We start from the raw sequence: 9956 nt of genomic DNA, 5'->3' as shown, positions 1-9956 counted from the left end.
ACTTTCTGCTCGCCTGGAGGAACAGGCCTCCACAGCGTCAAGGAGCACCTCCCTCATGAATAAACATGATCAGACTCAGATGACGGAGGTTACCCCCCCCTTTGGCTCACCCTCCTCTGCTCCTAAACCTCTGAAGCCTGACAATCCTCTCTCATTTGTAACATCAACTCCTAAATCCCACATTACGGATATTTCTGTGATTTATCCGGATCTTACAACCTTGTCTTCAGGCTCTTTATCTAGTCAACCCCCACCCATCCTCCCTTCATATGAATCTCTGCAAGCTGCAGCTGCACAGGCGGCTGATAGTGGAAACAATAAGATTCACACCGGTGTTCTGTCCACACACAGCCTGTTTTCCCCCCTTCCGCTCAGGCCTTCCCACTGGTTGAGATGCCTGACCCCCTTGCAGGATTCCAGGGCCGAGACCCTGTGATGCATGTGGCCAGGCCATGGTCTCCAGCTGAAGCCCTAGCTGTGGCAGAAGCCATCCCCTCTCCTAAGGATGACCCTTATAAAACTAAGCAGGCTATTCTTAGGATGAGAACTGAATAACAGCCTACGCCTTCTGATCTTTGCACGGTTCTTAGAATCGTCTTAGGCTCAGCTTATGATGAACTGAGCAATAACCTTTCACCTATGAGGGGAGGTGTTTTGTTTCAGCGACCCGACACTTACTTTGACTTTGCTGTTGACTCCTGCCTTGACAGGTTTCTTTTTGAATATACCAATCATTCTGACTTTAATGCCATTTTGGCTTGTCGAATCAGAGATGATGAGGATATGCAGGAATTTTGGGCTCGTTTTTCTCATATTTTCCACACAAATACCGGACTGACTCTTAACGACACACATTATCTTCCCCTCTACAAAGACAGACTTCTTGGTTGTCTGCTATGCTCTGTGTGTGATGCAGTTGACTGTGTGTCACTCTTAACACCTGTGACCTGACTGACTTTCATGCTCACGTGGACCATGCATGGGATAGGTACCATGCAAAACTGTCAGATGAACAAACCTCTTTAATTTCTCTGGCCTTTCTGCTGCAGCAGTAATGCTCCCTCATCATCTCAAACCCCTCTTCACTGGGGTGGCCCCTCACATTGCTTTATCTGGTTCCTCTGGTGTATTTTGGGAGGATTGTGGTGACCTTGTGCGTGACGGCTTATCAGCACATGATTGGTTGCCCTGTGGAGATCGTACAGATATCTTCCACTCTCGCCTGACAGGATTATTTAAGATGCCATTCATTTTTACAGCTGTAGGCACTTTTCACGTGGAACGTCAGTGTGGATCAGAAAGCAGACGCTCCTCTGATCCCCCTCCCCTGCCCGTAAAACATGTTTCCTTCCGACTTTCTGACCCCAATGATCAGGGGCCTCATTTATAAACGTTGCATACGCACAAAAGAAGGCGTACGCCACTCTATGCAATATTTGATATTTATAAGACGCAAACTTGACTGGAAAATATGCGGTCCTTCACGCAAGCTCTGACCCAGGCGTACGCACAAAAACGGGTGAAATGAGAAATGACAATACCGCCTCTCATAAATAACATGAAGACTTCACAAAGCAAGTCTTACAATTAACAGCCTACAGCAGGGGTCGGGAACCTTTTTGGCCAAGAGAGCCATAAATGCCACATATTTTGAAATGTAATTTCGAAAGAGCCATACAATAATGTAGTGTCCCTTCCCCACACTGAGGCACGGAGACTTAACCTCTTTTAAAGTTCTTTATTCCGATTACTGCAGACCGCAACAAACGCCGTTCAATTAATTCAGCAACTCCTGAATCTCTCCCGCCGAGACGAGAGCGCTTCTCCCAACTTTATATTCACCTGCTCCCGCTCCAGCCCCTCCCATTTCCCTTATTCGGCCCATAGCTGAACCCCATTGGTCCAAACTACCTAACAACAGGCTGAGCGACAGAACTGAGGGCCAATCAGATCTCTGCTTGACGCGTTCAATGAACTCCAGAACTTTTAACGCGGCCCAACAGCCATCCAACTCAGTCCGCGACAATTTGTTTAAAACTAAATATACAAATGAATGTGTGCATTTGATTTAATTTCAACATTTTTAAAGTACAATAAGTCTGTGGATTCTTTTTAATAACATTGTTATGCTGTTGCTGATAAATGAGTATTTCTCGTGGTAGTTTTGCTGATGGTGGTCTAGTCTGGTTGATACGTGGTGAGTTTCTGCTTCGTGCAGGCGTTGAGACTTTAAACGTCATCGTAGGTCTGAATGTTCTGTAGATGTGAGAAAGACTGCTCACATGCAGACGGGGAGCCAAACACACACTCACACGCTGCAGTGAGTGACAGGCAGCGGGTTTTACGTTTTTACAATCCCTGCGCGATTCACCTGCTGCCTGTCCCCACAACACCTCAGCCCCCCCCCTCTGCTTTCTTCCTCTAACGTCCCGTCCCCGCTACTGCGCGCTCTTTCTCAGAGACGGGAGCGCGCAGTTTTAGGCACGTCAATTCACAAGTTTCCAGCTGGTACAAACTGTGAAATAATAGATAATAGTAACTGATAGCGCTGGCGCAGATTTCTCTCTCTAAGCACTGCTACTACTGCGCGCCTCTGGCATCGCATCGCGCCCGAGAAGGACTGGTCTAATGAAAAAAAAAAAAAAACTATAATTAAAGATTTGTCTGCGAGCCACATGTGACCATCAAAAGAGCCATATATGGCTCGCGAGCCATAGGTTCCCGACCCCTGGCCTACAGGAACATCCGTTTGATCGATCAGCAGTGAAAAAAACAAAAGAATCAAGCAAAAATTACAACAGAAATTCAAATGAACACATGACGGACAGACTCATGGGGGGCCCCCCACTCCCGTCCACCACCGTTCCCCCCCCTGAGCCTCATGTACTGCGTCTTTGTCTGAATATGTGCTATTTTGTGTTTAAACGGTGTAGTTTTTTTCTTGTATCAACACATTGTACGCAGTGTAGGGATACGACTTTTTTTTGTCACCAAACCCAACCCCGGCCCTCTTCGTGGTCCATCTGCATGCTATACAAAGGTGCGCCGGCGCAGGTCATCTAAGGCGCTCGGCGGCATTGACCTCAGTAACCTCTCGAGATGTGTGTGTATTCTGTGTTGCTGTTTGTCTGACCTTCATCGAGATGTACTGGAACTGAGTTTCTCCTTGTTGGGATTAATAAAGTTTTCATTCATTCATATTTGGAGGGGCAGGCAGGCAGGCAGGCGTATTAATTGTCCACTGGGGAAAGTTGTTTTCATAGTAAAACATTACTTCATAAGCTACGGAATTATGGTATTCATGCATATATGCCTTTAGTTTGTTTTATTTTTGATAAAACAATGTATGGCGTATGTCTCAACCATTCAGAAACCAACAAGAAATTACATTTGCGCAGAACAAAATTTCCCATTTCCACGTCGATTATTACCGACATCTGTAGCTTGTCAGATGTAATTAAATGGAGGGAAATAAAATGCCCCATCACAATGCGTAATGACGCACAGGCCGATCTTGCGCTCTTAGAAGATGTGGCAAATGGAAGAATTCGGAGTGAATGCATCTTTAGACAGCAAGAAGACTTGCTGGCAAACGAGGACGAGTGGCTTATGAGCCGGTTCCGACTTCTTCGAGCCGTCCTATTGGACCTCTGCGGGCTTTTGGGCCCGGCGTTACAGAGGAGCACCTGGAGGAACCACACCGTGCCAGTCCCACTTCAAGTCCTAAAAACACTAGGATTCCTGGCGACTGGCACTTTTCAGAGGGAATTGGCTGACAGGTCAGGAATATCTCAGCCTACCCTAAGCCGGGTAATGCCTGACGTGTTAAAAGGCATAAAAGCTTTGTCCCGTGATACCACAAAGTTTCCATACACGGCGGGTGAACAGGCAAACAAGAAAGCTCAATTTGCAGCCATGTCTGGTTTCCCAAATGTCATTGGTGCTATTGACTGCACTCATGTTGCCATAAGGGCACCGAACGTTAATGAAAATACTTTCATTAATAGAAAGCATTTTCATTCTATCAATGTCCAAATTATTTGTGATGCAGACATGTTGCTCACTAACGTCGTAGCTCGGTGGCCTGGGTTAACCCATGACTCATTTATTTTAAGACACAGCAGTGTTGGACGCAGACTCGAGGCTGGTGCTATACGTGATGGCTGGCTTCTAGGTATGTTTTATTATAGACATTCACATTTTAATGTACTTCAATGTCTTAACCCTTTCACTATCCTTGCAGGGGAAAGTGGATATCCCCTCAAACAGTGGCTGCTTACGCCTTTCCTCAACCCACATAGTGCAGAGGAAAGGCACTACAACATGTGCCACAGCCGAGCTCGCGCTATGGTGGAGCGCACCATCGGCCTGTTTAAGGGCAGATGGCGCTGCCTGGACTGCACTGGAGGGAGGTTATTGTACACGCCTGGAAAGGTGTGCCAAATCGTGCTGGCATGTGCTGTGCTACAAAAACCTGCCTCTACCTCCTGGTGCCGATTGCTGTGTTGGCCCAGACCCTGAACCCCATCCCCACGCATTTGAGCCAAATGCTGCTGCTGTGCGCCAGCGCTTGGAAGTGATGAGTCGCTTGTAAAGAACAACAAAAGGTGTGGAAAATTAGTATTTATTCAAGAATCCCCTCATCGTGCAGTTTATCTCCTTGGCCACCTCTCTGATTGACGTAATGACTTCCCTCTGCATTTCAAGGACTGCATCGGTGAGGACACGTCCACTGCTGGAGGGTTGAGAGCCGCGTGCCGTGGAGACGCTGGGTCCAGACGGCTGCTCAGCTGCAGCATCGTAACCACTGGCCCCGCTGGAAAAACGCGACTCAGTTCTTTTCCTCAGCCAACTGAGCCTTTTCAACACATTCACCTGGACTACATTGAACTGAACAGATCTCACAATTTTTAATATTGTCTAGTAATTGTTTGTGCATTCAGTAGGTGGACAGAAATCCATCCCACTGCTTCAGCAAGTGCAGACTTTACGTGGAAAGTCCTGCAGTCTGCGATATTTCCTCGTTTTGGTTTTCCTCAGATCATTTACTCCGATAATGGCACACATTTCACAGCAGAGTGTCAAAACCAAGTTGACTTCTCTTGGCATTAAACATAAGTTGCATGTGGCTAACTATTAGCAAAGGTCGTGGCTGACTCAGGAAAATCTTGGCCTCTGTGTTTAGATTCGGTTAGATTAACCATAAAGACCACACAAAGTTCTGTGACAGGTCAGTCTCCCTTTGAATGCGTTTTTCATAAACCATTTATTTTGCCCACTTTTTCTGCTTTTCTGCCTGAATCTCATAAGATAAGATAAATTGGATAGGACTTTATTGATCCCCGGGGGGGGAATTGGGTTGTCACAGCTGCCAAAAACAAGAAAAAATAGCAGTTGGAAAAGTACGAAAAACAAAGTAGCAATGGGTAAGAATAAAAAATAATACAAGGTGGAAGTAAAAGTACAGGTCATAAATAACGGATTAAATAGCAGCAGCGGTTTTCAACAGTCCTAGACCGTGTTGTTGAATAATCTGACTGCTGTTGGGATGAAGGACCTCCGGTAACGCTCTTTTTTTGCACTGGGGGTGTAGCAGTCTCTGGCTAATTGAGCTGCTCATAGTCCTCACCGTCGCATACAGAGGGTGGGAGGGGTTGTTCCGGATGCTGGACAGCTTGGTCAGCATCCTCCTCTCACCTACAGAGTCCAGCGGACAGCCCAGGACAAAGCTAGCTCTCTTCACCAGCTTGTCCAGCTTCTTTTTGTCCCTTTCATTGATTCCTTCACACCAGCAGACCACAGCATAGAAAGTTGCTGATGCAACGACAGTCTCATAGAAGGTCTTGAGTAGTGGCCTACACACACACCAAAGGACCATGAAAACTCTGATGAATTACATGATTATTTGAAGAAAGCTTCACCTACCGCCTCTGTTATGTTCATTTATTCACGTTGATATGTATTCTTGTGCATTTGTTTTCGATGCCTATACTGAAAATCTTCGTGAAATGGTATATGGTTGATGATGAAAAGAGTTCTGCTGACTTTTCATATATAATTTTGATATGATAAACAGGGGGGTATGGTAGGAATAATTAGAAACAGAAAAGTTAGAAACTCCCTTTTACTTTTATTACACCAACTTACTTTTTATTGCACTAATGGTTTAAACTTGATTCACTATGTATTATCATCTCAAAATTATATTACATTTGAAGAAAGCACAACCAAGACTATTGTCTCGTAACATTCCTCCAGCATCCTCCCCTTTCATCTTTGTGTGTGCTGGTGTATGCACACTGGCAAATGTCTGATAACCTCAGAGAAATCTGACACTTGGAGCTACCTGACCTTCAAACATCTAGCCTGCAACAACTTGTGGGTGGGTTTTTCACACCACTGTCCATCGGGTGATCTCCTGAATATGCAAATGCAGGGTTTATATACCAAGCCCATTTTCCTGTTTTCTTTGTTCGGACTTTGATGCAGCAACCCTGTTCATCTGTCTGTAACCCTTCGTACAAATTTGTGCCTCTTGTGCGGAGTAAATCTTCACTGAAGCTAAGTTTTGTCTCAGATTCATTATTCATTCATTTGTGTGCAGGAAACTGAGGGGGAATGAACCAACCTAATTTACAGTCCTGTTTAGAATCTCCAGTTTCCTCAAAACAACGTTCCCATCTCATCTGACCACAGATACAGAGTGGATGTTGAGCGGTGGAAACAGAAAGCAGAGGAAACCACTTTTATACCTCCTTCACAGGTCATTTTTGGTTTGAATAAACACTGTCCACAATTGGTTAAAGATATTTCATATTTTGCCTGGAGACCATTGAATAAAAAAAAAAAAAAAATACAAAAAAAAACCCATTACCGCCCCATCCCCAAAATCCTCAAGTGAAACAAACACGCATGTTTACATCCACCCAGTCGGTCACAATATCCCACAGGTACTGTGAAATGTGTAGTTTCAAAAAAGAATGTAGATTATAATATTTGGAATGAATTGCTTTTTATTACTTTACTTATGAAATTGTGGTAATACCATTTTCTGAAAATATATACATTTATTGTTGCATAGTTTTGGTAGCATAGAGCTACATGTAGATAAAAGGTTATAAAATATTTCCACTTTTATGTCAAGAAACCACTGGACAGCCCTATTTCTCAGGCTCCGCCAGCAGTGGACTCCATAGAACATTAGGATACACTGTCACTCTTAATCTGACCTGAATTTGGAGGATACTGATCACCTTTTTGACTCCACTTGAGGAAGTTTAGATTGTTATATTGCAGATACCACGTCAGAAAGTGATGCTGACAGTGAGAGCAGCTACAGACCACCTGCACAGGAAAGACTTCAAGGGTTTGATTTGCTAAATGTCAGTAATCCTTCAAATGAACAAATCTGCGACTCAACATGTGACTCTACAACATCCAGGAATAATTAACCACCCAGTTATATGCCTGACGAGTTGGGAGCAGAAAAATCCTCTTCAAGTAAGAACGGATGTGAAATCATCATTACTGCTTGCCAAAAGAGGAAATTTTCACTTAAGTTTTAATTCCATGATTACATTCTTTCATTAATTATTATCCTTCAGGATCTGACTTGCCAAACACACCTGAATCTGGAAACTAGGTTGTTAAGGCAGAAAAGCAAAAAAACAAACAAAGGCAGTAGCTCTACAGGACCAGAGATTTCCATATGATGAAAATAAGGAATATGAAGGGAAATTAAACAATATAAAATAAAAAGTCTTAAAATGGTTAACTAATGCATATGTTGGTAAATAAATAATCTTTTGTGAAACATTGCTATGACATTTTGCTGTAAATTCAGAGAACCTCTGATTATCAATATCTAAAAATCAATATTGTTTTTGAGGTAACGAAATCTGACAGTTGTCCTCGAAAAACCAAAAATTTAAATTTCTAAATTTTGTGTGCTATGCCGAAAGTAAATCCGACAAAAAGAAGAAACATCCTTGGACGCAAACAGAAGTGAAGACTGTGGAAAGTCAGATGAGTACATTTATCACATCTTGTTGTGTACCAGGAAAGGCCGACTCCAAGAAGCGTTTGGCAGCTGAACCGGAAGCGTTGAAGAATCGAGACTGGTGACATCTTAAGTTTTATGTTTACTCCCATGTCAACAAAGCCCAGGCAGGTGAGACCCGACAGGAGGATAGGGAGGAGCATTTAAAAATTTTTTTTTTTTTTAAATTAATCACTATTGTCTGGGTGTGGTAGGGTGGGGCTGGAGTGAACGGCAGAGCCATGTTGGGGCACGTCCAGTCACAACAGAACTTGTCTCAGCACGCATTTCAGTGCCAGAACTTTGAGGTTTTATGAGCAGTGGAACTTTGTTGTGAGGTGAGACAAAAAGTTCAAAAATAGTTTAATAAATGTATCGTAAGTGTTTTGTGCATTTCGAGGAGAACGTCTTGCTTTCCCCTTAATTTACCATTTAGCACATGTTCACATATTAGCTAAGGTGCCATAGTTCGGTCATCACAATATTGAAAAGTGATCGTTTGATTACTATGGAGATGGTGAATGAAAGGTTTTGATGTACAAATACGATCGTGATTCTGCATTTTGTTTTACATGGTCAAAATGTGCAGGTTTTTTGTTCGGTCATACAAAGCTAGGTTTAGCCTAAGCTATGTGTTGATGTGGGTTCTCCTTAAATATAATCTGATAGCACAGAGCTGCTTTGTTCACAAAATGCTAACACAATTCCTGTTTGAATGTGTGTTATAAATGTACTACTATGGCCACGTCAAATGGGCCGACATCTTTGGAAGTGTGGTCTCGCTAGCCGTCAGACTTTTTGCATGCGCGTTTCCATCATAGTTTACAGTACATAAGCTCAGCGAGCTGAAAAGATGGTACAAAGCGCTAATATCTCACAGATTTCACAGTAACCCAGTATCAAATAACATGTACTGTGCTCAAATCTAATGAGAGCTAGTGCAAGCCATATATTGTCATTTGATATACAAATGTATTCATTTATATTGCATTCTATAATACCAGAAATAACGTGTTTCATTTGAAATATAAGCTTTAACACTGACAAGAGGGTTTGGTGTGTTGTTGAGCATCTCATGGAAAAGAAAAACAGAAATGAAGATACTCCACGTAAATGTAGGGAGGCGCCTATGCGCAGCGCTTCCGGCGGAACTCTGTGCCACAACAGCGAGCTTGACTACGCGTGCGGTTGCAGCGATCACTCTGTTTCTCGGGAGGTTGTCTAAGTTGGACAAATCTTTTCAAAAACAGTCGACATATTTGTCTTTGACGTCCGTCCCATTTTTTATTTGGAAGTGCAGTAGAACTACCGAAAAATCCACTTTTGCTACATTTAAGGTGAGTATTTACCGATTTAATTTTCTCATTGCCATCATTGTAGATGTGTTTTCTTCATCTCCTCCAAATTTCATGACAAAATACAAAGCAGCCGATACCTTATTTATCAAAGCAGTCCGCGTTGTGAATGTCCGCCGGTTCTGCCATGATGGAAAAGTCCTTTGTTAAAGGACTCACAATACTCTTTCCTAATTCTTTGTATTGTCTATAATCATCATGTAAAATCAGCTCGAACTGACTTAATACTTTTTTTTACGAATCAACAGCGGTTCAATTTTATTTTATCGTTTGATTACTGAGATTTAAGTGGATTGATTTTAGGCTTTCAAAGAGGTTTAGATTGGAGCCTCGCGGTCACGTGGTCGGTTTCTAGCAAGGCGATTTGCTTTTACCATTGTTTACAGTCATACAGGAGAACATGTAACTGAGTAAATGCTTTTTAAACACATTTTTATTCATCTAAAAAAACAAATATTTTATATTTTTATAATTTTATATTTCTTTAAACTGTAATTTTTTTTTTTTTACTTAATTCATCATGTGTTTTCTCATTTGATTTCTGTGTAAAATTGGTTTTGCCA

The 9956-nt window shown here is 42.7% G+C and overlaps 1 long non-coding RNA gene across 1 annotated transcript; it reads left to right on the top strand.

Moving 5' to 3' along the window:
- The first annotated feature begins 3636 nt into the window (after positions 1-3636).
- Positions 3637-4860, top strand: LOC144987403 (uncharacterized). Its single transcript, XR_013651284.1, has 3 exons — positions 3637-4174; positions 4244-4607; positions 4708-4860. It is a non-coding gene; the product is annotated as an uncharacterized LOC144987403 (long non-coding RNA).
- The last annotated feature ends 5096 nt before the right edge of the window (positions 4861-9956 follow it).

Source organism: Oryzias latipes, chromosome 18 (assembly GCF_053564925.1).
Source record: "Oryzias latipes strain Hd-rR chromosome 18, Olatipes_Hd-rR_3.1".
NCBI classification, from domain to species: domain Eukaryota; kingdom Metazoa; phylum Chordata; class Actinopteri; order Beloniformes; family Adrianichthyidae; genus Oryzias; species Oryzias latipes.
The sequence above is the reverse complement of the archived record's forward strand: the minus strand, read 5'-3'. Positions and strand labels throughout refer to the sequence as shown.